A 26603-nucleotide genomic window follows, 5' to 3' on the forward strand; every position below is an offset into this window, starting at 1 on the left:
GTGTGCCCCCATCTGTATGAATGGATTGCCCCAAATGTAAATGTTTTGCTTCATCAATGAGCCATTGCTCAGCAAAATTTGTGTTTTGCCTACTGACATTGCTGGTCAGACTGTGTTCCTGGGGATGCTCTTGATGGCTTTCCTCTTTTCCTGGGCATCCCCGGCTGCCACTGGGCACGGAGCTCAGCCTGTGCTGATCCTGGCTGGGCTTTGCTGCTGCTACCACCCGGACACTGGGGTGACAGCTCCATCTCTTTAGTGCAAGAGAAGAGCTGGGCCAAGCCCTGCCCACCTTCAGTAGGGGCCAGAAAGCAGGGCCAGTGCCTTCAAGGGGAGAGGACCTTGTCTGGCTGGAGGCAGCATCTGCACAGCAACAAGCTGTTAAAGCAGCTGGCACAGGGACATCGGGCATGGGCATGGAGATGGGAAATGTCTGCTCCAGGTGTCCCAGACTGAGGTGTTTGGCCGTTCCTGTAAAGCTGCAGATGGACACCTGTTGAGACAGGACGTGGCTGAGGCCCCAGTTGCAGCTGGCACACAGAGACCCTCCTGCACTGCAGGAGATGCCCACTGGGCTCAAAGTTTGCCTCTGAAGACGGAGAGGTGAGGTTGTCAGAAATCCTAGAAAATATCAGGGAAAAGGTTTAAAGTTGCTTGTTGTCACTCGGTACAAATCTCCAGTGAGAAAAGAGCCTCTCCAGTATGCTGGGTGTCTTGTGATGACTTCATTCTTCTTAGAGCGAAGATTACCAATTAAATGCAGTTGTATTTTTCATTCTACAAGTGTGAATGTGTTCTAAATTTTTCTAATTTGAAAAATAATTTGAAAAATCCTAAACCACTTTGGAAAAATGTAAGAAACATTTGGGGATTTTTTCCTATGAAAAATAATGCTGAATATTTCTAAAAATATATAATATGTCAAAATGTAAAACAATGACAAAATGGGGTCACTTTTTCTCAGGAGTCCTATGTGTTCGTTGCTGCCTGCCCACCCCTGACTGTGCCCAGACAATCAGCTCAGCCAGTGCTGGTGGTAGCACACAGACACCTGAGATGAAGCCCAAAGATGTTGCTGCACTCAGGCCCTTCCCTGGCAGGAGGGCCGCACCACCTGTCCTGGCTGGACACCAGGGCCAGCACCTCTGGGGACAGAGGCTCCTCAACATGTACTGAGCAATAAGCTGGTCATGCAGCCATGGCCGGGACAACAGGCACTGGCAAGGAGACGCAAGATGACAGGTCCAGTTCTCCATGACTGAGGCCTTTGGCCGGTCTTGTGAAGCTGCAGAGGCGCTCCTGTGGAGAGAGGAGGTGGCCGAGGCCCCAGCTGCCAGGGGCACACAGGGACCCTCCTGCACAGCAGGGCCCAGAGCTGGCAAGGCTCCCCAGCACGGCTGGAGCTGCTGGCACAGCTCGGCCCAGCTGGACAGCTGCCCCTCAAGGCCCCGGCCAGCAGGGCACGGCTCTGGGCAGGGTCCCTGGCCAGGAGCGGGCCCCAGAGCGCCTCTGCCTTTCAAGGGCAACCTCGGCCCTGCTCTTTCTCCTCCCCACCTCCCTCTGCCTCTGCCCCATGCCCCTGGGGCTGCTCTTGGCCACAATTGCTAATCCATGATTGTTCTCTCAGGAAAGGGACATGGCGAAATTGCCTCTAGCATGCAGCATGATCTTCACACTGCGACTGGTCAGAACTTCAGTCAATCCATCTCTCGATTCCGGTGTCTAAGGCAGCACAGTTCAGAAGCAGTTTCCATGCTGTGCTGGCTTGCCCACGTGGTTTAGGAACTGGGCATTGCAAGGAACTCCTTCCTCAGTGGGAGCAGGCACGGCCTCAGCTGCAGTCCCGGTGCCGCCTGTGGCGCAGGGAGCGGCCGTGGCTGTCCCTGTGCTCGGCTGCAGCACAGGGCCAGGCCGGAGCGGGGCCCTTGTTGAGCCTCCGCCGCTGCTCGGCGGCGCCGCCGGAGCCCGGGGCCGCGGCCCTTCCCCGCCGGGGCCGGGACCTGCCCGACAAGGGCGCGGCGGCTCCAGAGGCCCGGCCCGACCCCCAAGGATGGGCTCTGCCCTCCGCCGGCCGCAAGGCTTGGCAGGAAGCTTTCTGCCCACTTTGCACAGCCTCCATTGAGAGTGGCCCTTTGCTGCGCTGAGGAGACTGAAAAACTCCACTGCACATCTCATGAGGGATCCCTGCACACCTTAGTAGAGACCATCAAGACTCCTTTGTGCCTCCTGAGGGATCCCTGCACCCCTCAGCAGAGACACCAAAATATCCCTGTGTGCCTCACAGAAAATCCGTGCACACCAATGCAGAGACCCCAGGACAGCCTTGTGTGCCTCACAAAAGGGCCCAGCCTCCTGCCCACCTTAGGAAGGACTCAGCTCCTCTCCAGGCCTTGATGGCAAGCACTAAGCCACCACGTTAATCACGAGGAACTCAAGCCCCTGCCAGCCTTACAGATGTCTCCAGTCACCTGTACGCCACAGAAGAGATCTCAAATCCCCTAAGAACCTGACGAGGAACCCCAGCCCCATGCACCACTTACAAAGGACGCAAAGCCCTGCATGCCTTACTGCAAAACCCAACACCTACAAAACCCCCCCTCCAGCTCGTGTGCCTCATGAGGGACCCCGGCCAACTGCCATCCTTACAGGGGTCCCCCAATGCCCTGCATGCCATAGAAAAGCCAGGCTTGTCATTAACTCTAGCCAGCTGTGTGTTCCCTGGCAGAAACCAATTCCCTTCTGGGCATTGGGAACACGTGTTGTGGTGCCGGCTGCATCTGTGGGAGCGATGGGGAGCGTGAGCCCGTGCTGTGCTGCACTGCTGAGCTGGCAGCAAGGTGGATACGGGCAGGACGTTGTCTGTTTCCCCCAGAGCTGGGGCCTGCAGGCACCTTGCCGCCCCTGGGCACAGGCTGTGCCACCCAACAAAGCCCAGCAGGCCGGGAGGAGAGCCCGGGGGCAGCAAGAAGCTGAGAGAAGGCCCTGCTCCAGAACTGAGGCAGTTCTTGCAGAAGTAAACAAAATGGTGACTTGAAGAGATTCCCACTGTGCTCAAAGTTTGCCTCTGAAGACTAAGAGGTGAGATTGTCAAGAATCCCAGGAAATATCTGGGAAAAGGTTTTACGTAACGTGGTTGTGACTAGGTACAAAGTTCCCATGGGAAAAGATCTTTGCCTCTGCAGCAGGCTGGGTGTCTTAGGGTGCCTTACTTCTTTGCAGAGTAAACATTACCACTGAAATGCCACTTTATTTTTCATTGTATAAGTGTAAAAAATTTTCCAGAACTGTAAAACTACTTTCAAAAATAGAAATGTATTCTATAAAAAGGGATGAACCATGTGGTGAACATATTTCTAAAAATTAGAAGTGAAGACAAAATAGGGTTGCTTTTTCAGGATTCTAAAACTGCTTTAGGAGTCAAGTCCTTAGTCCTTGAAAAGTCCTTAACTACTGCAGTACTCAGGAAGAAATATTTAGGAATATAAAAATAAATACATTTTAAAATATTTCTAAAACTGTCTAATTTCTAAAAATTAAAAACAAAGGCAAAATGGTGTCACTTGTTCTCAGGAGCCCCACGCTGCTGCCTGCCCCCTGGGCTCCCCCAGCCCATCGAGACACTGCCGCTGGTCACAGCAGCCCCTGCCCGGCTCCTGCCTGCCCACACCATGGCCATCCCCAGCTGCCCCTGGGCATGGAGCTCAGCCAGTGCTGCTGCCGGGTGGGCTTTGCTGCTGCTACCTCCCAGACACTGGGATACAGGGAGACCAAAAAAATGGTTAAAGTCATCTTGGGGAGACCCATGGGGAGAGCAGGTGGCAGTGGGATCTACACGGTAGAAGGAGGTTTCCTTGCAGATGGCTGTTCTGGGGTCCCCTTCAAAGAGCACTTGAGAGGGCTGTCCAGGCCCTTATTACTGCTGGAGGAGCTGCTCACGCTCTCTGGGTGTGAGGTGGAGCCACCGTCTTTCAACTCCTGTCCAGAACTGCCCCTGTGGTGAGAGGAGGTGGCCGAGGCCCCAGCTGCCTGGGGCACACAGGGACCCTCCTGCACAGCAGGGCCCAGAGCTGGCAAGGCTCCCCAGCACGGCTGGAGCTGCTGGCACAGCTGGGCTCAGCTGGACAGCTGCCCCTTATTGCTGGATCTGGATCTATGTAGAAATCACAAACAGGACAGTACTACTCAGGAATGTGCCTTGAGCCGTTTCATTTTCCAGCATCAGTCTCATTATATGGTTATGACAATGGGAAGATGCAAGCATCTCACATCCCAAGCAGCAGACCAAGAACTTAATGTTGCAACTTTAAAAGTTTCCTGGCCAATCACAAAAAGCAAAACCTATTGACAGTAGTTCCATCCAATTACTATAAGCACACATTCCTTTGGTTAAAATCGTGCTTGCTTATTTCAAATATAATATCTGCTTAAAATACAACGCACAGAGCTCCATTATTAAGTTTAGAACTTCCTCACGTTCAACTAGATAGACTTTTCTGCAGGATAGGGAGTTGTTCTAGACAAGTCTTAATACATAGACCATTGCTCTCTAAGCCTTTACTTGCCTACTTCTTATACAATTTTTCTGCTGACAAATCTTATGATTACTTTTTAGCTCTAATTGCAGTTCTGCTGGTACTGAGGCTTGCCTTTTGCAGCTTTGCCAAAACCCTCAGATTTTATGGATTCCCACAATTCCCCCTCTTGGTTCAACTAAAAAGAAACTTTCGTAACTGTCTCGTTTATTAACTCCTTTCTGTTTTGTAGCTTTAATATATCTGCTTGTTACTTGCTTAAAGCTTCCTTTTTGCTCACATTAAGTATTGCTATATTACAACACAGTAATTTTAATGCTGTGAAAGTCCAGTCAGTTCAAAGGGCATAAGTCACGTCTGATAACAATTACAAGTCATTGTTCAAAAAATTTCACCTGTTCTAAGGTTTTAATTCAAAACCTTTTTCTATGGCTATACCTTCATCTACCATCTCTGTAAGATTTTGAGAACTTTCTGTGAATCTATTTCCTACTTTTCTCTCTTGTATGATAAAAGCTTCTTTCATAGTTTTGTCCATCATTTGTCGCACCAAAGTCTGCAAGGTGTCACTACTAGTATGGCCACCAAAACACTCAGCACATATAGACCTATCTTACAGAGTTCCCTTAGCCAAGGTGCAAAGCTCCATTCCTGGAACAAATCATCTAACTATGACAGACCACCTTCTTTAACTTGAGCTGTCAAATCTTTCAGCTTTTGTATGCTGTTTGGATGGATTCAGAATGATCTGACAGAATCATGCAACAGAATCCTTCAAATTCCTCAAAACCGTGTCCATGTGCCAATAAAAGAAAATCCACTGCTGCCCTGTTTTGAAGGGTAGCATGTCTAACACTATTAACATCTGTCAACATGTCACTGATTGCAGTGGATGTGGCATTAGTTTCTTTACTCAGACAACATCCAACTTGATCTAATTGTTTCAATGCCATTGATGAAGCCAGTTGGGGTAAAAACAAACCTGGCAGCCTGGGCAGCCCTGGCAGGCAGGGCCATGGCCAGGAGCAGCGGGAGTAGGAGGCACAGAGCAAGGGCCATGCTGCCTTGCCCTCTGCCAGTCCCGCAGCTCTTGCTGCCACCGCTGTCCTGTCACAGCTGTCCCAACGTCAGCACCGCTGCTGCCACCTCCGCTGCTGCCGCAACAGTTGTGCTCAAGGACTGACTGCTGGCTCCTTGTGCTGCTGTGCAACCATGGGGCTCTGGCACCTCTGGGACCTCAGAGTCTGCTCTGACCTCATGGCCAAGGTCGAATTGTTTGGGAAGGTGGATCTGCCTTCTTCAGGAGGGAGCTCATCCTGCCCAGCTGCTCTGCCCAAGGGCTGTGACACAGTCCCAGCTCAGCTGATCTCACAGGCTGGGACATGAAGGGATGCAGAACAACTCTGCCAGGATGGACTTGGGGTTGCTGCTAGAAGAGAGGCTGGACATGAGGCAGCCATGGGCATCCAAAGGGGAGTGCCCAGCAGGTTGAAGGAGGTGATTCCACCTCTCTGCTCTGGTGAGACCCCACCTGGAGTACTGTGGAGGAGGTTTTACAGTGGCCTCTGTGAGCCATCAAGAAGTTTGATAAGAGGATCCATGTTAACCCCTGAAAGAATTTTCTGCCAATTTTCTATGTCATTGACATAGAAACCAAGAAAGAAAGAAGGATAAATAAGAGAAACCTGCAAATGCCTATTCCAAGAAGAGCTTTGTAAGAATGTAGAAAAGGCATGCAGGATAGAATAAAAACAGGGTTTGAAGCCTTCTGGAAATGGAGTGTGTTGCTTTGTAGTGTCTCGGTCTCTGCCATGACAGAGTACTGCATCCTGCTCTCAGTCCCCAAGATAGGAAGGACATGGACCTGTTGGATCGAGTCCAGAGGAGGGACAAAATGCTCTGAGGGCTGGAGCCCTTCTGCTTTGGAGACAGGCTGGGAGAGCGGCAGTGTTCAGCCTGGAAGAGAGAAGACTCCAGGGACACCTGATTGCTGCCTTTCAGTGCCTTCTGGGGGCTTCTAAAGAGATGGGACAGAATTATTAGTAGAGCCTTTTGTGACCAGACCGAGGGGGAATGGTTTTAATCTAAAAGATGGTCAATTCAGAGTGGATGAAAGAAACACATATTTTACATGCTTGGTTTTGAAACCCTGGCATAGGTTGCCCAGAGAGGTGGACATCCATCCCTGCAGACAGTCAAGCTCCTGCTCTGAGCAACCTGACCTAGTTCAAGGTGTCCCTGCTCACTTCAGGCCATTGGGACTAGATGGCCTTTAAATGTCCCTTCCAACCCAAGCCATTCTGTGCTCCTGTGCACCATCAAAGCAGTGCTGCATTAGTGCTGGGCTGATTATGCTGGCACCTGTATTTTGGTAGTTGTGCCCTTTAGCAATTGGCCACGAGAGGATTGATGGGCTGGGCAGTGAAGTCTGCAAATAACACAGAGTGTGCTCAAGGAGAAACAGGAGAGGAACACGGCTTCCAGTTCAGGTAAATGCCAGCATTTTGCTGCCCATTTCCAGTTAAGAAATAAAGGAATGTCCTGAAGATCCCTTCATGTGGGTTCATTATTTCCCATATCAGTACTTGTGTTCTGTAAAACAGGTAAGTTATTACAGCTTCTTGCCCCATTTATCCCTGGATAAACCCCAATACTGCATTGCTCCTTGTCTACTTTCTTCCAAGTCAAGGCAAATTTTGTTAATTACTGAGCGGGACATATTCATCTGTTCACAAGCAAATTCCTCTTGCCACTCACACAATGGCAAGACTGCTTTATTGATTTGCTCTAATTGGACTGTAATTAAGGCCTACCTCTCACTAGAATTAAAGCTGATGCATTGGGAGGCAAAGTGTTGAGTCATTTCTCCTGGAGTCTGGCACTGTAGAGAGTTGTTCTGTAAGTAAATGACATTTGAGGACAGGTGTAGTCTACCATACTTCTGGCATACTAGAAGTGAGAAAACAGCTTTTGAAACAGGATTTTATCCTTTCTTCCTCCACCTCCTCCTCCTCCTCCCAGGAATTTTAATCTCTGAGATCTAGGCTCTTCAGCTGCCTCACAAACACTGTTTTAATTCAGACAGGCATCCATGCAGTGAGCCACAAATCAGGACCGTGGTGTGAACCTTGAAGCAATGTAGGTTTATAGCACTGAAAATAATAATCCAATACCCAAGTTAAGCCAAGCCAATTGGTTATTTCCCAAATAACTCTACCTATCCTCAGTGATGTTTCAAAAAGGATCATTGTAAAGGCTAGGAGCGGGGAGAGAGAATGTCATCAAAATTAAAAGTACAGCTTTCTGAGACCTTTATATTCCTATAAAAAGAGAGTCCAAACTATTCATCTATGGAACATTAACTATGAAGTGAACAAAAGACAGTAAAAAAAATTGCTTGGGGAACAAAAAAACCATAAATAAAAACAATCTTAAATGTAGATAATAAGTAAACCATCATGCAGAGAAAAAAACCAGACCTGCCAAAACTAAAACCAATAAGGCTGTTTCATCTGTCTTAATTAAAAAAAAACAACAACACAACAAAAAAAAAACAAACCTGAAAAGAAACAGAGATTCTCAAGGGCATTACTTTATATAGAAACTTCCAGGTATTGGGAAAAACATGAAGGAAACTGTAGCATGCAATTCACAGATGTAACCTAGAATTTGTTAGTGGATTTGTTGCAGAATTTCTGAGAGCAGACTGGAAAAGCATAGGGGCTGATCAGACCATGTGTGGGCATTTACAGCAGTCTGAGGGATTTACAACTGGAGGGAGGAAAAGCAGCACACAATTCCTGGGACAATCTCTTTGCTGGCTGTGGACTTTTTGACAGTCTGTCCCCTGGGGCTGGGGGAGCTGTCACGGGGCAGGGAGGGCCAGGGGTGGCAGTGGCTGCTCAGGGATGGCTTTGGCCCGTGTCCCTGGCAGCAGCCACTGCCCAAGCAGCTGCACTGCCCCCGGGCTCTCCTCCCGGCCTGCTGGGCTTTGTTGGGTGGCACAGCCTGTGCCCAGGGGCGGCAAGGTGCCTGCAGGCCCCAGCTCTGGGGGAAACAGACAACGTCCTGCCCGTATCCACCTTGCTGCCAGCTCAGCAGTGCAGCACAGCACGGGCTCATGCTCCCCATTGCTCCCACAGACGCAGCCGGCACCACAACATGTGTTCCTCATTCCCAGAAGAGCTTCAGAATGGGTTGCTGTTGGGGAACCCTCTGTTTGCATGTGATAAGGGCAAGTTTGGCTATCTGTTTCTGCCAGGAAATAATTTGGAAGTGCTCAACTGAACCCTGACTCAGAGCTTCTCCACTGCAGTTCATGTCTTTGATTGGAATTCCGTCCTAGCAGTCAGTTTTATACTCCTCCCCTTATTTTGTATTGTTTTACCATATTTTATTACCAATGGGTTGCTCCTTTCCCCCATGTGTTGTTGGTTTTGCCCCACTTGTCCATCTTTCCAAAGACCTGCCCTTTTGTTCACTGATCCTCCTCCCATTGCATGTCAGTCTCTCTCCAAGCCTGCCCCTTGCTCTAGAAACTTCCCTATCAATTCTGTATCCTTCGGAACCCCATTGGTTTGTTTAAGTTCTTCCCCTCCCCTGTAATCCCCAATTGGTTTAAACCTTGTATTCCCCGCCTGGTGTTCCACCCTCAGTTTCTCCCAATTGGCTAAAGATTGTATCCTGCCCTGGGACCCTGCCAAGTTTGTAAGTTGGTGTATGCCTTTAATGCAGTGTTGGTCTGGCCCTGATGGTCTGTAGAATAATCACCTTCGGAAAACATAGAGAACACCTCTCCCTGTTCCTCGTCCCTCCCCTCAGGGCAGTCCTACCCCCAAGGCAGTCCACCTGTGCTGTAGAGCAGCTGTGCCCTGCAGCCACAGCCCAGATTCGACAGTTTTCTGGGGGCGGCCCAGTCCCACTGTGGGTGTGGGCAGGGGCTGAAGAAATGGGGCAGCACAGCACTTCCCAAATCAGCTCTTCTGTTGCAGTAGAGAGATGGAGCTGTGACCCAGTGTCCTGGTGGTAGCAGCAGCAAAGCCCACCCGGCAGCAGCACTGGCTCAGCTCCATACCCAGGAGCAGCCGTGGATGCCCACGGTGTGGGCAGGCAGGAGCCAGGCAGGGGCTGCTGTGACCAGTGGCAGGGCCCCGAGGGGATGGGGGAGCCCATGCTGAACGTCCCTGGGCTGAGGGCACATTTCCTTCTGTGGCATCGTCTAGGCCTGGACCTCCTCCAGGGCCATGCCCAGGAAAAGAGGAAAGCCATCAAGAGCATCTCCAGGAACACAGCCTGATCAGCAATGTCAGTAGGCAAAACACAAATTTTGCTGAGCAATGGCTCATTGATGAAGCAAAACATTTACATTTGGGGCAATCCATTCATACAGATGGGGGCACACTCTGGGGGTACAGCTAAGGGCATGAGGTCTCAACAGGCTCAGGGGTCACAGGAGGCTGAGGACACAGCAGGCCCTGAGGTCCCAGAGGTGCCAGAGCACCGTGGTTGCAGAGCAGCACAAGGAGCCAGCAGTCAGTGCTTGAGCACAACTGTTGCGGCAGCAGCGGCGGTGGCAGCAGCGGTGCTGACGTTGAGACAGCGGTGACAGGACAGCGGTGGCAGCAAGAGCAGCGGGACTGGCAGAGGGCAAGGCACCATGACCCTTGCTCTGCGCCTCCTCCTCCTGCTCCTCCTGGCCGTGGCCCTGCCTGCCAGGGCTGCCCAGGCTGCTCCGCTGCAAGCGCGGGGAGCAGGTGAGCCGGCAGCCTGGCTCCCCTTTCCCGGCACAGCGCTCCCTGCTCCCCAGGAAGCGCTGGGGTTGGTTTTGCCCAGGGCTTTAGGGAGGGTTTCCTCTGTGGGAGTGAGAGAGCCCCCACGGGCCCTGGGCTCCTCCAGCCACCACTCCAGGGATGTTGCACAGGGCCTGCAAAGAGGGTGGAGAGTGACCAGAGCCATTCCAGAGCTCCCCAGACCCCTGTGCAGCTTTGGCCTTGTCCACGGACATCTGGCAGCCAAGGCCTTACCCGACCCCCTTGCAGTGCCCAGTTCCCCAAGACAGAGGGGGATCCCAGAACACCATGGAAATGGTTCTGATCTTTGCTCCTTTCTAGACTGGGATGGTGTCATGGAGTATCTGGATGCCCTATCAGATAATGACTTGAAACCCCCGGAGAATGCTGGAGGTAAGTTCTCTGTGAGCCTTTCAGAGAAAACACTCTGTGTCCATGCGACAAGAGCGCAGTCATATGGCATTTCCCTCAACATAATCTCAGGATTGAAAGAATCTCGAAAATTTGCCCTGCTCCCCACTGAGGCTCTGAGGGATCCCGCAGGATCACTGTCACTGGGAGGAAGGAGCATTTAGCTGTCCATCTTCCTCCCGTGTGCAATGCCAGTGTGTCCTTCCTTGTGCTCTGTGCAGCCAGGGAGAAGAGCAGAGAGGGAAGGGGCCGGGCCCAGGGCTGTGCCCCAGGGCTGAGCCTTTGGCAGCTCCTTTGCCAGCCCCAGGGAGCCTGAGCTGCTCCTGCTGCCACTGCCAAGCCCTGGCCCTGCCCGGGGCTGGCTTTAGAGTTGCTGGCAGCTCCAGGGAGTCCTTTCTGCCCTGACTGGCCTGCAAGGGGCTCCTTCCATCCCAGTGTGGGGCCACTGCAGGCACGTGCTCCCCCTGCCCCTGCTCCTGAGTGGGAGGCAGAGCTGAGGGAGTGCCTTGGAGGACACCAATCACCCAGGTGCCCTCACTGCCACTCGGGCCTGAAGGAGAAATTCAATCACTTTCCATTAAGGTCTTCCTAGATGGAAGAACCAAGACACAGGAGACAGCAAGTCGCTGGAGGCAGCCAAACTTCTGGACAAGATGCTGAGTGACCTGGAGAGACGTCGTGGTGGGTGCATTTCCCTCATGCTTCCCGTGGGACTCAGCAGCTGGGGGCTTTGGCTGCACATCTGGGGTCGCCGTGCCCGGCTCAGCGGGAAGGGATCCATGGCAGCCTCGCTGCCCCGCTGCTGCTGCTGCTGCTGCTGCTTCCATGCCCTGTAGGGCTGTTTCCCAGCCTGGCCTGGCTGCAGCTTCTGCCCAGCCTCTGCAGGAAGGCGTTTGGCATCAGCTGACAGGCTGCCCAAACTGCACCATTGGGCTGAGATCCCCTGCAATTTCCCGGTCACCAGGCAGATCAGGAATGGCAGCTGTTTGGACAAGAGAGTGCCCTGTCCAATTCCAAAAGTTTTTATGATTTCCAGATCCTTATCCATCAGTTTGACCAGTATTGTCTCCTGAAGATTCCAACTCCCAGAAAGGGGAACATCTGCACCTAATCCAACTGTTCACTTTTCTTTCTGCAGAGATGAAACGAAAGGCTCTGCTGAAGACTGGGTTTCCCAGAGGAAGCAGTGGATCTTTGGCAGCCTCTGCTGCAGGAAGGGAGGCGATGCCAGGCACAGGCCCAGCAGGTAATTGCTGTGCCTCTGGGCCTGAGCCCTGCTGAGGATTCAGCTGCCCTCTCTGCTGCTGTGTGTCAGTGCGTGCCCCTCCAGGGATGTTTCACAGGGGCTGCAAAGAGGGTGGAGAGTGGCCAGAGGCAGTCCAGAGCTCCCCAGGCCCCTGTGCAGCTTTGGCCTTGTCCACTGACATCTGGCTCCCATGGCCTTACCCGACCACCTTGCAGTGCCCAGTTCCCAAAAGCAGAGGGGGACCCCAGCACACCATGGAAATGGGTTCTGATCTATGCTCCCTTTCTAGGTGAGGGTGCTGGGATAGGTTCTCCAGCAGCTGGGATGGAAGGTGGTTTGGAACCCTTGGGAGCTTCTGCAGGTAAGTTCTCAACTTCCCCTCAGAGAATAATCATTGACAAACTGTCAGGAACCAGGTGACAGGAGCTTGTGTGGCTGTTGAGTTACAGGTGTGTCTACAGGGAGGACCTTTCAAGCTCCAGGGCTGGTTGCTGCACACAAGCCCAGCTCCCATGGCAGGGGTGAATAGGTTACCCCTGCTGTCCCCACAGGCTGAGCCCTGGTTCTGTGGAATCCATTTCTGGAGAAATGGAAATACTTTGTCTTAAGGTCCTCTGAGAGGGAGGAAAAAACCTATAAAACAGAGTGAGTCCCTGGAAGAATCCAAACGACTGGACCAAATCTTTACTGAACAGGAGAGACAACGTGGTGGGTGCATTTCCCTCAGTCTTCCCCTGGGACTCAGCAGCCGGGGGCTTTGGCTGCACATCTGGACACGCTGTGCCCGGCACAGTGGGAAAGGATCCATGGCAGCCTCGCTGCCCCACTGCTGCTGCTGCTGCTTTGACGCCCTGCAGGGCTGTTTTCCAGCCTGGCCTGGCTGCAGCTTCTGCCCAGCCCCTGCAGGAAGGCATTTGGCATCAGCTGACAGGCTGCCCAAACTTCACCAAAGGGCATGCACACCCTGAGATCCCCTGCAACTTCCTGGTCTCTGGGTAGATCTGGAAAGGCAACTATTTGGAGAAGGGAGGGCCCTGGAGCAGCCCCAAGGGCCTTGGCCTTTCCCTGATACTTATCCATATCATTGACACATAGTGTTTCCTGAAGATGCCACCACCCTAATCAGGAATGGTTCCACCAGATTCAGCTGTCCTTTATCCTTTCTCCAGACATGGACCAAAAAGGTTTGCGGAAGGCAGCACTTCCTGGAGGAAGCGATGGCTCAGTGCCAGCCACCGATGCACAAAGGGAGGAGATGCCAGACAGTGCCACAGAAGGTGATTGCTGTGCCAGGCTCAGCCAGGCTCAGCAGTCCTGCTGGGCTCCTTCCATGGGAGACACGTCCCAAAAGCTGGGAGCAGCTGCACAGGGTAGCCATGGTGGGGAAAGGGCAGAGGGGGAGTGCAAGGCTCCCATGCCTCCTGACGGGGTCTGAGCCTGTCCCCTGGGGCTGGGGGAGCTGTCACGGGGCAGGGAGGGCCAGGGGTGGCAGTGGCTGCTCAGGGATGGCTTTGGCCCGTGTCCCTGGCAGCAGCCACTGCCCAAGCAGCTGCGCTGCCCCCGGGCTCTCCTCCCGGCCTGCTGGGCTTTGTTGGGTGGCACAGCCTGTGCCCAGGGGCGGCAAGGTGCCTGCAGGCCCCAGCTCTGGGGGAAACAGACAACGTCCTGCCCGTATCCACCTTGCTGCCAGCTCAGCAGTGCAGCACAGCACGGGCTCATGCTCCCCATTGCTCCCACAGACGTTATCAATGAAACAGGAATATATGCCCCGGATCCAGTGCGCCTCCCAAGAATTGTCTGCCCCCAGGATGTGCGCAGGTCCTGCATGTTAGGCACGGTGGTGACAGTGATCACTGTGCCACTTGTGCTGACAGGCTGCTATCTTGGCATTCGCAAGCTGTACGAGCTCAGACGGTCAGTTGTTGATTTTTCTCCACAGTTTTCTTATAACTCTGCTCCTGCATAGGTAGCCTGACTGGGAGTCATGCTACTGTGGAGTTGTGGCCAGTCCATGGTTGTCCAAATAACTCTGCTGAGGGTTCTGCTGCTGCCCAGTGCTTCCAGTGGCCTCTTAATTGCTGGGCCTTGTCCTGGGGACCCGCTGGGGCTGCAGCCAGTGCTGGCTCCCACTGAGGCTGCCTGGCCAAGAGCAGTCCCAGGGGCACGGGGCAGAGGCAGAGCATGTTCTCAACAGTATTTGGGCAGCACAGCTCTGGACAGAAGAGGACAGTGCTTATTTTGTTGCTCGTGTAAAGTTTCATGGTAACAGTGGTGTTGCAGGAGAAGGAAATTTGCTCCAGATCAGTGTTAAAACAAATCCAACGTGATGAAGGTTTGGCTTTGGCCTTGAGACTTTGCTCTTTGTGTGAGCCCTGCTATGGATTGATTCCCAACCAGTTTTGGAGCCAGTTTTGGGCGAAGGCTCATCCCAGCCCTGAGCCTTGGCAGTTCTCTGGACTCAAAGGGACAGCTGAGGCTGCACTGCACATGACTGGGGTTCAGGGCTCCATTATCAAAGAGCTTTGAGATGTTTCAATCACTGTATTCTTACTAGATAGTTTTTGTTAGGAAGTTCATTCATTAGCTTTTAAATCTTAATTGTAAAAAAACTTCTTTTCCAGTGCTTTTTCCAGTTATTTGATATAGTCAGTGATGGCCTAATTAACCCATGGCTGAATTAAAAGACTGTAAGTACTATAAAATGAAATAATGTTGACACTCTTATGTCTTTCACAGACTCCTGAAACTTATGTTGGTTTGATGTGACCAACAGAAGAGTTTGGCTCTGCTTTTAATTGAAACAAGCAGCAGAGCTGGAACCTGTTGAAAACAGTCTCTTCACTTCATAGCTAAAGCCAACTGCCAGGGTTCTTTATTAAGGAATATAATATCTACATTTCATGTATATACTCCTGACAAGTAGCTGATAGAAATGAGGGATTTAGACTCTTTGGGAAGTACTGAGCAGTTGGGCATTGGCTCTCTGAAGCTCAATCTGTAATAACCAATCTTTTTCAGAAAATAATTTTCAGTTTCTTCCTGGCCCTCACTCTCTTGCATTTGCATTGAAAAACACTCCTTGAAAGAAATTTACAACAGCTCTTTGTGGTCCCTTAGTTGACTTTTCTCTCTTTCTCCACAGACGCCAATGAAAACCTAGATGATTCCATTAAAAAGCTGGAAAGCAGCTCCTGGAGAAGAGGACATACATCTGCTCCCACCCTCTGGACAGGCCCTTCTGATTCCTCCCTGAGAGCAGGCACACATGAATGTCAGTCAGGGAGGAATTGGCTTCAGTTCCAGTAGTTGGTATCTTAAAAGCATCTGCTATTTAATGTATTTTCTAAATATAACTGTATAAAATAAAATCTCTTTCTAATTAAAACTTCATACGAGAAGGATAAAAAAAGAGGGTTTTTTTTGTTTTTTTTTAAAGCTGCTCATTCATTGAGCAAGGCTGAAAGACTTGGGGAATGAGAACAGTTCTGTTTGGGAGGCACCTCCAGCTCTCTTGTCCAGCAGCACCATCAGGACATTGAGTTCCCAGTGTCCAGGCATGGTTTTGCTGTCACCCTGAGGGACACCACTGATCACTGACATCCATCGGGCCTCTGAGCCATTGTCCACAACCCCCTGGATGTGACCAGGCAGGCAATGCCTCATTCTCCAAACTGTGCCTCCATCAAATCCATAGCTCACCAAACGCTGAACAAGGATGCTGGGCAGGGCTGATGTGGCCAGGGCATTACAGAAGTGCAGAGTGGTGGCATCTGTAGCTCTTCCCTTGTGCACTGAGGCAGCCACTCCATCATGGAAGGCCTCTGGCTTGGTCACACAGCACAGACCCACCGTGTGCTCCTCAAGGTTTCCTTTGGCATATCAAAGCATGGAAAAGCTCGGATGGTTTCCCCCGCTGTGTTATTGACTGACTGTGTCCTTTGAGGACCACAAGAGGAAGCAGAGCCTTCCATTGCACATGAAGAGCAAATGGTGAAGTAAAGGCTTCACCCTTTCCTATGAAACAAAAGGGCTGTGTGATTCAGGGCGCTCCCAAGGTGCCAAACTTCCAGCTGGGAAGCTGCTGACAGGAGGGAGTGGGGTACTCGTCTCCAGCCAGAGATCACTCACTCCTCAGCATCGTGGGCTGTGGCTGACAGTGCCTGAGGAGCTCAGAAATCCTTGGATGTGATCTCCTGGCCCAGTATGCAGAACACAGAGCAGTGAGCTCGACTGGGGGGACTGGCCCAGCCCTTGGACACAACTGCCAGGCAGGACAAGCTCCCTCCCCAGAAAGGAAAAGTCCAGCCCTGAGATCCATCTCCACCTGGCTGCAGCAGCATCACGAGGCCGTCCCAAAACCCACCCCTCCACAACGAGACCCTCTGACCCCGAGCCCCCTGGTCCTGTTCCCCAGCCAGGACTGAAGGTGGGCAGCCCTTGCCTGGCAGGGCAGGGCTTGGCCCACATTTTATGTTCAAATGAAGAGATGGAGTTGTCGCAACTATGTCCGGGTGGTAGCAGCAGCAAAGCCCACCCGGCACCAGCACTGGCTGAGCTCCATGCCAAGGAGCAGCCGTGGATGGCCACGGTGTGGGCAGGCAGGAGTCAGGCAGGGGCTGCTGTGCCCAGCAGCGGGGCCCCGAGGGGATGGGGGAGCCCATGCTGAGCGTCCCTGGGCTGAGGGCACATTTCCTTCTTTGGCATCAGCTGGGCCTGGACCTGAAGAGGCACAAAGAGATATTTTGGGGTCCCTGATGAGGGTCCCAGGAATCCTGCATGTTTTAAATGAATTAGCTTTTTTTGATTAGTAAGGAGAATTTATTCCATAATTCAAATACAGTCGTAGAAAGTCTAGAAGCAAATATCAGATTGGCCCTGAACCAGGCTAACAGCGTCAGGTGAGACAGGTGGGGCATTTCTCTCCCCTGTGCATCACGAAGGGACAGCTCTCACAAAGTGTTTCTGTACATTTCCAAGCTCCAAGGGTTGTGGGGGGCAGGTGTTGTTCTGCTTTCTTATGGTTGATCTTATCCTTTTTGCATATTCATGTAGTTTTTCCTTCTTGCTGCAGCTCTTGCTGAGAGTTTCCTCAAAACTGTTGAATAATTCACCTTCTTAGAGAAAAATCTCCTGCACCCTTCTCCAGAGGATCCCTCCCAGTCCTGTGTCCAAGCCATTTCTGGAGATGTTGGGGAGCACAGGGCCGAGGATGGAGCCCTGCAGAACCCCACTAGTGACCGGTGCCAGCCTGATGCCACCCCAGTCACTGTCACCCTTTGTGCCCAAACCTTGTGCCTATTGTCACCCAGCACATGGCAGGTTTATCCAGCTGGGGCTGGATAAACACTTTGTCTTGAAGGATCCTGGCAGAGACAGTCTGGAAAGCCTTGCTGGAATGCAGATTCTCCACCTACACCCTGTGGGCAGCCAGGGGGTCACCATGTCCCAGGAGGAATCCGGGACGCGCTGGCTCCGACCGGGGCCGGCCTCGTCCTCCAGGGCTTTGCAACAGCTCCCAGGAAAATCTTTTCCAGGATTTTTCCAGGAAGTGAGACTGAAAGGCTTGTACTGGTCCCGTGCTGCTCCTGTACTGGTCTCCTATCGGCCTGTGCTGGTCTTTAATGTTCCCTTCCTGGTCCCGGTCTGTTCCGTACCGGTGTGTACTGGTCCCATCCTGGTTCCATATGGGTCCTCACTGCTCTCATCCTGATTCCATACTGGTCCTGCAATGGCCCATTCCTGCTCCAGTACTGGTCCCACACTGGCCTGTACTGGTCACATTCTGCTCCTGCACTCACCCACAGTGCTCTCATACTGGCCCAGTGCTTGCCTGTAGTGGCCTATACAGCTCCTTACTGGTTCCCATACTGGTCCAGTACAATCCAGCACTGGCTCATGCTGGGCTCTGCTGGCCCCATGCTGCTGCCATACTGCTCCACAGTGTTTGTACAGTGCTCACACTAGCTCTCACACTGGGCTGTACTGGCCTGCACTGGTCCCACACTGGTTTGTGCTGTTCTCTACTGGCTCCTACTGGTTTGTACTGGCCTGTGTTTGTCTGCACTGGCCCATCATGTTCCAGCAGCAGTCCCATAAAGGTCCTGGATTTGCTTGGCTTGGTCTCTACTGGTCCCACACTGCCCTGTACTGGTCCTACATCAGTCCAATCCTGGTCAAGTACTGGTCCCATCCTGGTGTCATACTAGTCCCATGCTAGCCCTACTGGCTGCATACTGGTCCTGTGCTGGTCTAGTACCAATCCCTTCCTGTTTCCATACTGGTTCTTACTGGTCCCATACCGGTTCAATCCAGCCCTTTTAATCATTTTGGAAGCAACTGAGACATTTGGAGTGGGATTTGAATAATTTTGGAGCTGCTCCATTTTTAGGAGTTATTGAAAAATTTTGAGTAATTGTGTAAGTTTGAGTGATTATTCGGAGCTTGAGGCAGGTTCTCTACAGGAAAAGAGTTTGGTCTTTGGGACCTTTTCCTCTTTTTTCCCTGTTATGTTTTAATGTCAGAACTGATAGATGAACAGAAGGAATTTGAAGTCAGCACCTGGAAATTCACTCTGGAAGAGATAATTCCCATTGCTGCGCAGTACAGTGAGACCAGAGAGGTAAATCCAACGTGATCAATGCATCTTTCCCTTCACCTGTGTAAAATTTGAGGTGGTTTTTGGTATTTTCCCAGTTTCAGTATCTCATGCTGCTCATTCAAGGGCCTGGCAATTCAGGCTGACGAATTCCCACATCGTAGAGAGCTGCAATATTCCTGTTTAATCCCAAAAATCACCCAAAAGAAAGATTCCAGAGGAGATTTAGGTGTAAAATTGTGGATCAGAAAGCACCAACTGCACCTAGAGCAATCCCAAAGGTACCGGCGGGCAGGTGGGCACACACAGGTGTGATGGAGCTGGGCGGGATCAGGCCAGGAATCAGACCCTGATTTTGTGATTTACAGCAGGATTTCTCCCCTGATCCCAATTCCCAGTGTTGTGGTGGTGCCAGGTGTGCTGGTGGTTGGTCTGGGACGCTCAAACTGGGATCTGGGACCCCTAAACTGGGGTTTGGGTCACTCAAATTAAGGGTTCAAGACCTGGACTCCCAAACTGGGGTCAGGGACCCTCAAACTGTAATCTGGAGTCTTTAAACTGGGTGTGGGACTCTCAAACTGAGAACTGGTACCCCCAAATGGGGGTCGGCAGCCCTCCAGCAGGATCTGGGATACTCACACTGGGGTCTCAGCTCTCCAAAATGGGTCTGGATCCCCCCCACCCACCTGGAGTTTGGGCCCCTCAAAGAGGGGTTTGGGATTCTCCAGCTGGGTGTGGGACCCTCAAACTGAGATCTGGGACCCCTAAACCGGGTCTGAGCCCTTTAAACTCTTGTCCCAACTATGGGCTCATTCCCCAGGTGCAAATTCCCACATCAAGGCAAAGGATTTTTATTTTTCATTCCAGATACTCAGGGAGGAGATGGGAGTTCCTTACAAAAGGCCCATCCCAGACGGAGCACCAGAACTGACACTGGTTTGGAGTAGGGGCTCAACAGGTCAGTGGGCACACCCCCCCCTTTTGTTGGTTCTAAAGTGTCTGTTTTTGCATCAAGTGCAAAACCTGAGGGTTTTGAGGGTGGCACCCTGAAAAAACTGGAGGGACATGGGGGAGTGAGGTAGGGGTTTATTTGGGTGTACAAAGAGAAAAGGGGGAAGGGGACACCTCAGGATGGAATTTTGGGTCCACCTTAGAGGGGGGAGGTGAGTGAGAGGACCCCAGGATGGAGATTTGGGATCCCCAGGGTGGGCTTTGTGGGGTCTGAGGGGAGATTTGGGGTCCCAGGGTAGGATTTGGAGGGACCCACAGTGGATTTTTGGGACTCCAGAATTGATTTAGGGGTTCCAAGATAGATTTTGAGGTCCAAAATGGATTTTGTGGGTCCCAGGATGGATTTTGGAGTCCCAGAATGTGGGAAGGTCTCAGGCACTGGTGCCTCTGGCAGATAGGAGGACTCAGTGCCAGATTTTACAATCCCCTCAGCAGGGGGACCTTTGGGATTTGAGGATTCCCAGGGTGGATTTTGGAGTTTCACAGTGAGTTTCGCTCTCCCTGGGATTGATTTGGGCATCTCAGGTTGGGTTTTGGGGTTCTGGAGTAGGTTTTTGTAGTCCCAGGTTGGATTTTGGGGGTTCTAGGGTGGGTTTTCAGGGTCCTGGGATGGATTTTAGGGTTCCAGCCCCCACAGTGCAAAGTCCAGGGCGGGGGCACTGTGGGTCAGACACCCCATGGACACCACGTCGATGTGGGGTCCCAAGAACTGGGGGAGGGTCTCCAAAATGATGCCCCTGCTGGCCTCCACCATCACCCCGGGGTGTGCAGCCTTGACCTGCGCCGCCGCCGCCTGCAGCTCCTGGGGGGGACACCCCGTGAGCAGGGAGCTCGCCCTCCCCAAAATTTGGGGACACACGGGACATCAGGATGTACAATGCTCGGGAGTCCTGGCATGCAGCCAAAGACCCCTGCGGCTTTGAGTTCCACCCATGGAGCAAATTACCAACTTTATATGAAGAATAACGAGTCATAAAATTTTAAGCAGCATAACAGCAGTTGTCACAGGGTGAAAGGTAGAATTTGGAAGAATTTTACTATGGGGGTCCAGGGGACAAGATGGAGGGATTTGGGCGTTCTCCTGTTCTTCTTCCTTCTTCTTCCTAGCCTCCATCTTCTTGGTGATGGTAGCACCCTAGGATTGGTGTAAAGTAGAAAGTCACTGTCCAACATAGATGATAGGTAATGGAAAATAACTGCAAATAAAGTATATGTAGTTTTTAGTATAAAGAGATTGCACCGCCTCAGGGCAGAGTATCGTGCCTCGGACTGACCTGCTGAACAGACCTCGGCAGGCCAGACAGAAAATGCTTTAGATAAGAAATAATAAACAACCTTAAGAACGCAAGCTGAAGACTTCTGACTCCTTCTTTGACAGCTGGGTTGGAAAAAGAGACTTTTAACACACCTCGGGCTCACCTTGACCAGAGGAGATCCTGAGAGGGCAGGGGCACGAGAGCAGCACTGGCAACACCAAGTGCTGCTGCTGCTCCTGGGCACAGCTGCTGTGCCAGCACTGATCTGCCCCAGCTCTGCACACAGACATTGCTGCTGCAGCTCCAGAGAAGGCAACAAAAGGAGGATCTCTGGTGGGAAATACTTTCTTTCATTTAAAACCACTGAAAGTGCAGCCCCTCATTGACGCAGTCTGTGGCCACAGGGAAGGTGGAGAGAAACAAAATGAGCAATGGCACAAACAACGGCATTTCTTTGTGGACAATATTAAGAAGGAAAACAAAGAAATAGGGCATCCAAAATGAAACTAACAAGGCAGTATCTAAAATTACTTCTATTACAATAGATTTGCAGAAACTGGCCAGCAGTTCAGTGTTTCTGAAACCTCCACTCATCACTCTCAACACTGCAGCCTTGAGCTCCTGGTTCCTCAGGCTGTAGATGAGGGGGTTCAGGGCTGGAGGCACCACTGAGTACAGAACTGACACCCCCAGATCCAGGGATGGGGAGGACATGGAGGAGGATTCAGGTAGGCAAAGGCTGCAGTGCTGAGGAAGAGGGTGAGCATGGCCAGGTGAGGAAGGCAGGTGGAAAAGGCTTTGTGCTGTCCCTGTTCAGAGGGGATCCTCAGCACAGCTCTGAAGATCTGCACGTAGGAGAAAACAATGAACACAAAGCATGCAGAGGCTAAAAAGACACTAATCATGATAAGCCCAAGTTCTCTGAGGTAGGATTTGGAGCAGGAGAACTTGAGGATGTGTGGGATTTCCCAGAAGAACTGGCCGAAGGCATTGCCCTGGCACAGGGGCAGGGAAAATGTATTGGCCGTGTGCAGCAGAGCAGTGAGAAAGGCACTGGCCCAGGCAGCTGCTGCCATGTGGGCACAAGCTCTGCTGCCCAGGAGGGTCCCGTAGTGCAGGGGTTTGCAGATGGACACGTAGCGGTCAAAGCACATGATGGTCAGGAGGAAATACTCTGCTCCAATGAAGAAGATAAACAGAAAGAGCTGTACAGCACATCCTTTGTAGGAGATGGTGCTGGTGTCCCTGAGGGAATTGTGCATGGCTTTGGGGACAGTGGTGCACATGGAGCCCAGGTCACTGAGGGCCAGGTTGAGCAGGAAGAAGAACATGGGCGTGTGCAGGTGGTGGCTGCAGGGGCAGACCCCCAGTGTTTCACAGGCAGATGAGAGCTGGCCCTCAGGAAGCCAAAGGAAGCTGGACAGTCCTGGCAGATTTTGTCTGGGAGCTATCCTTGGATATAAGGAATTTTGGAGGCAGATTCCCAATTGTGGCCATAGACACCTGGACTTCAAAGATGCTTTTTACAATGGAAAGAAAAACACATCCCTCCAGTGTTTTGAAGGCAGGTAAGAGGTGGCCCCCAAGATGCCAAGGCCATCCAGAGCTGTCTTTGCTGGCAGGTTTCCTATGGGAACAGTCTTCAGATATAATCAGATATAGAAGTAGAATCCCAATTTCAGCCATGAACCCCTGGAGGAGAGGGAGAGTTCTTTCCCACTGGAAGGAAAGCACAGAACTCCAGAGTTTTAGGGGAAGATGAGAAGCAACCCTCAACATGCCATCTCAGCTGCACCAGTCAGGCCCAGCCAACCAGACCTGTTCCATGTTCTTGGATCCTTGGGGCCCTGCAACATCACAATTGCCCTTTGGTTCCACAAGGCCCCGTGGTATCACACGAGATCTTTGTTTCCATGAGGCCCAGTGATATCACAATGGTCTCCTTGGCTCTGCAGTGCCACAATGGCCCCTTGCTTCCATGAGGCCTTGCAGTGTCAAAATGGTTTTCCTTGGTTCCATGGGACTGTGCAGAGTGCCACAATGGTCCCTTGGTTCTATTGGGCTCCCCAGGATCACAATGGCCCCTTGGTTCCACAAGGCTTGGCTGTGGCACACTGGCCCCTTGCTTCCTTGGGGACCCATTGGTGTCACAATGGCCCCTTGGTGCCATGGGAACCTAGAATGCCAGAATGGTCTCATTGCTTCCACGAGGCCCTGCAGTGTCACAGAGAGCTCCTTGGTTCCACAAAGCCCTGCAAAGCCCCTTGATTCAACACGGCCTCAAAGTGTCAGAATGGTCTCCAGGATTCTATGAGGTCCTGCAGTGTCACAAGGGCACCGTGCTTCCATGAGGCCCTGAAATATGGAATGGCGCCTTGATTCCATTGGGCTCCTCACTGTTACATGAGTTCTTAGTTCCATGGAGCCCTGCACTGTCACATGGCCCCTTGGTTCCAAAGGGTCACAAACTATTGTAATGTTCTCCATGATCCCATGAGGTCCCTCAATGTCACAATGGACTTTTGGTTCCATGAGCTTTCATAATGCTCAACAGCAGTCTCCTTGGTTCTGCAGTTTTATAACTGACCCGTGGTTCCATGCGGTGCCTCGCCTCCCACAGCTCCTCAGGGACCTTTTTCCCCCTCAAGGTCCCTAATAGCCCTTCATGGCCCCTCAGAGCCCCTTATAGCCACTCAAATCTCCTCATGACCCCTCACAACCCTTCACAGCTCATGGCCCCTCATGACCCATCACAGCCCTCAGAGCTCTCATGTCTCCTCACAACCCCTCACAGCACTCACAGCTCCTCACAGCTCCTGATGGCTCCTCACAGCCCCTCACAGCCCCTCATGGCTCCTCATGGCCCTCATGGACCCTCACAGCTCCTCATAGCCCCTCATAGCCCTCACAGCCCCTCATAGCCCCTCACAGCACTCATGGCCCATCACAGACCTCATAGCCCTGCACAGATCCTCATAGCTCCTCACGTCTCCTTACAGCCCCTCACAGTCTCTCATGGCTCCTCACAGCCCCTCACAGTCCCTCATGGCCCCTCACAGCCCCTCATGGCCTCTCACAGCCCCAGGCCTGGGGCTCCTCCCAAAGGAGAAGGGGTCAGGCCCTGCTTGTTCTCCTTTGATTTTGGTCCCTTCACAGCGACCAGTAAAGAAAGGCTGAAATGGAGCCTTTCCTCAGCATTTCCCTCAGGGTTAATTGTGGGCTGAAGCTCTGTGCTGGCGCTGGCCCCAGCACCAACATCCCTGCAGCCGCCAGGCCTTTGCTGTCCCCCCGTGTCCGTCGCTGTCCCCGAGTCCCGCCCGGCTCTGGCAGCAGCAGCAGCCGCAGCGCAGCGGGCGCCGGCCCGGCCCAGCCGGGGCTCCTGGGCAGGAGCAGCAGCAGCGCCGGCCCCTTTCCGCCTGCTCCTGCCTCGGCTCCCAAGGGCTTTTTCCAGCTGAATCCTGGAGTAGAGCAACCAGCACCCACACACAGCCCTGACTCCTCAGGGCCCGCCTGTGCTGCCCTGAGCCAGCCCTCAGAGGAGGAAAGGATCGGGTTCCAGCGCTGTTTTCAGCGCTGTTTTACTCACCCTGAGCTGACAGCAGGAGGCTGCTGCTGCTGCCTTTGCCTTGAGAATTGGAGATCATGGCTGCTCTTGTCCCTCTTCTGCTTGCCACTTGACTTTGAGCTGTAAAACTGCAATTGCCTTTTTTGATCAGTATTTCCCAGAGTGCTTTTGAGATGGGGGACTCAGGCTTTTTGTCACAGGCATCATGATTAGCAGATCTTGAAATGCTCACAAGTCCCTGAGCACTAAGTCAAGAAGAATTAAAGCCACACAGGCCACATTTGCAGTGCTCAAACACAGCCCTGTTGCTGCTGCTGCTGGAATAGAATCAACTGACAGAGGCCATCACAGAAATTGCCTCTGGAGTGTCAAATCAAATGAAAAAATCCACCAGGAGAAAACAAAACCAGAACATCTCGACTCGCTTCATTGTTTCTTCTGAGCAGCAGCAGAAAATGGAGATGGCCAGAGGTATTTCCAGCTGTTGCTGGTCCCAGCTGGAGCCCAGCCTGCTGCCCAGTCCCAGCGGGAACCTGAGCCCAGCCCGGGGAGCTCCCGCAGTGTCGGGAGCTCAGCGCACGCGGGGCCAGGCCCAGAGCCCCGGGCACGGCCGCCCATTGCGGGGCAGCGGCGCAGACGGAATGTCCTGCGGCCCAAACCTCCTGCTCCTGCCACACAGCGCCCAGCCTTCTCCCCCTCCTCCTCCTCTCCCAGCATGGCACAAATTCCAGCTCGGAGGAGGCTTCCCCAGAGAGGGCTCAGGCTCCTGGTTCAGCCTCAGTGTCCCTGCAGAGGAACACGGCATCTTTCAGGCACTTCCACAAGCTCAGGGTTCTCATTTCATGGGGAATTTGGGATGAAAATGGCTTTGTTAGGAAGGACAACAGCGAAGGGAATGGATTGGAAATCCTTAGGGAAAATGACCATTCTTACAGGCAAAGTTCACCAAGTAATTCCCTGCATTTCTCCTTATCAGATTCTTTCAGTCATCTTCTGAGAGGTCCAGCTTGTTCTGGTGCTTTCCATGAACTGATTGTACTTGTGATTTATAGCAATGCATGAGATGTAGAAGCATCTGAACTGAACCCAGAAACAAACTCTGTCTGTCAGCCCATTTTCATCTTCTAGATCACTTTCAAGATGTCCATGGGGATGTTGGAATGATTATCACACAGCTCTCCATTTCTGGCTGCAGGCTCTGGAGATTCTTTCTCTGCATTCAGTCAAGCTTGCATTCCCTAGCAATTCCTGGTACCCCGTCATGTTTTCTTAGGGTAGAACAGTAACAATGAAAACATTACCAATGACACAACTGCCCAGCCCACAAGGGAAAGAAAGAAGAAGCTTTTTAAAGTTTTTAAATATTTGTCCTGCTTTGCTGCAAGAGTTGTGCTGCACGCACGGCGGGGAAAGACAAGAGAAGCTGCAGTTGGTGGCACATCTTGTGACAGAAGCTGCTCCTCGTTCTCCAGGAAAGGTTCTTGGAAAGAGCAAACAGGACTGTGGAGAAGATTCTGAGAAAAGTGAAACATCTTTTTAGAAATGAAATAAGAATGGAAAGAAACAATCTAAGATGCTTTATTTATTTTTATGCTCCCCTTTTCCTTCTTGCACTACTTCTCCTTCCCATTAATTCCAAATGGATCTTATCTCTAAGATCCATGACTTGGCAAGTTTTAGACACTCTAAAATACCATGACCTACACACTGTTTTCCTTCCCCTGTATTTTTTGGAAAGCAGTGCTGGAGAGATTAGTGCAGTGCTCGGGTTCGGTACAAATTCTGCATTCAGGGAATGTGCTCTGATAGTGTTTGACCCTCAGCAGGGACAATGCACAGCAGTGACCGAGGGGATTCCTGTGCCCCTGTGCAGGAGTCCAGACTCTGAGACTTGGCTGAACACGGCAAAGTTCCCGTGTTTGGACAGGCTCAGGGGCTGCCCCTGGGATCGTGGGGCTTGGCGCGGGGGCAAACAGGCAGTGGATGAACAGACATGGGTACAAATGGCCACAGTGCTTCAGTTGCAGCAGCAGCTGTGGCAGGAGCGGCAGCACCAGTGAAATCAGTGAAAGAAGCGACTCTATCGACTCCCTCTTGCTTGTCCTCTCCCTCTTCTGCTGTCCCAGACCCTCTCCCGGTCTCCCTTTCCCGGTGTCCCCTCTCTCTCCCAGTCTCTCTCTCTCCCCGTGCCGGGCCGA

At 52.1% G+C, this 26603-nt stretch overlaps 1 long non-coding RNA gene across 1 annotated transcript; it reads right to left on the bottom strand.

The window, feature by feature from the left end:
* Window positions 1-20603: 20603 nt before the first annotated feature.
* Window positions 20604-23867, bottom strand: LOC135287437 (uncharacterized). The gene is made up of 2 exons (XR_010351117.1): window positions 21004-23867; window positions 20604-20719 (listed from the first exon to the last, which is right to left on the bottom strand). It is a non-coding gene; the product is annotated as an uncharacterized LOC135287437 (long non-coding RNA).
* Between the last annotated feature and the right edge of the window lie 2736 nt (window positions 23868-26603).

The sequence above is a fragment of the Passer domesticus genome, chromosome 29 (assembly GCF_036417665.1).
Source record: "Passer domesticus isolate bPasDom1 chromosome 29, bPasDom1.hap1, whole genome shotgun sequence".
In the NCBI taxonomy this organism is placed as follows: domain Eukaryota; kingdom Metazoa; phylum Chordata; class Aves; order Passeriformes; family Passeridae; genus Passer; species Passer domesticus.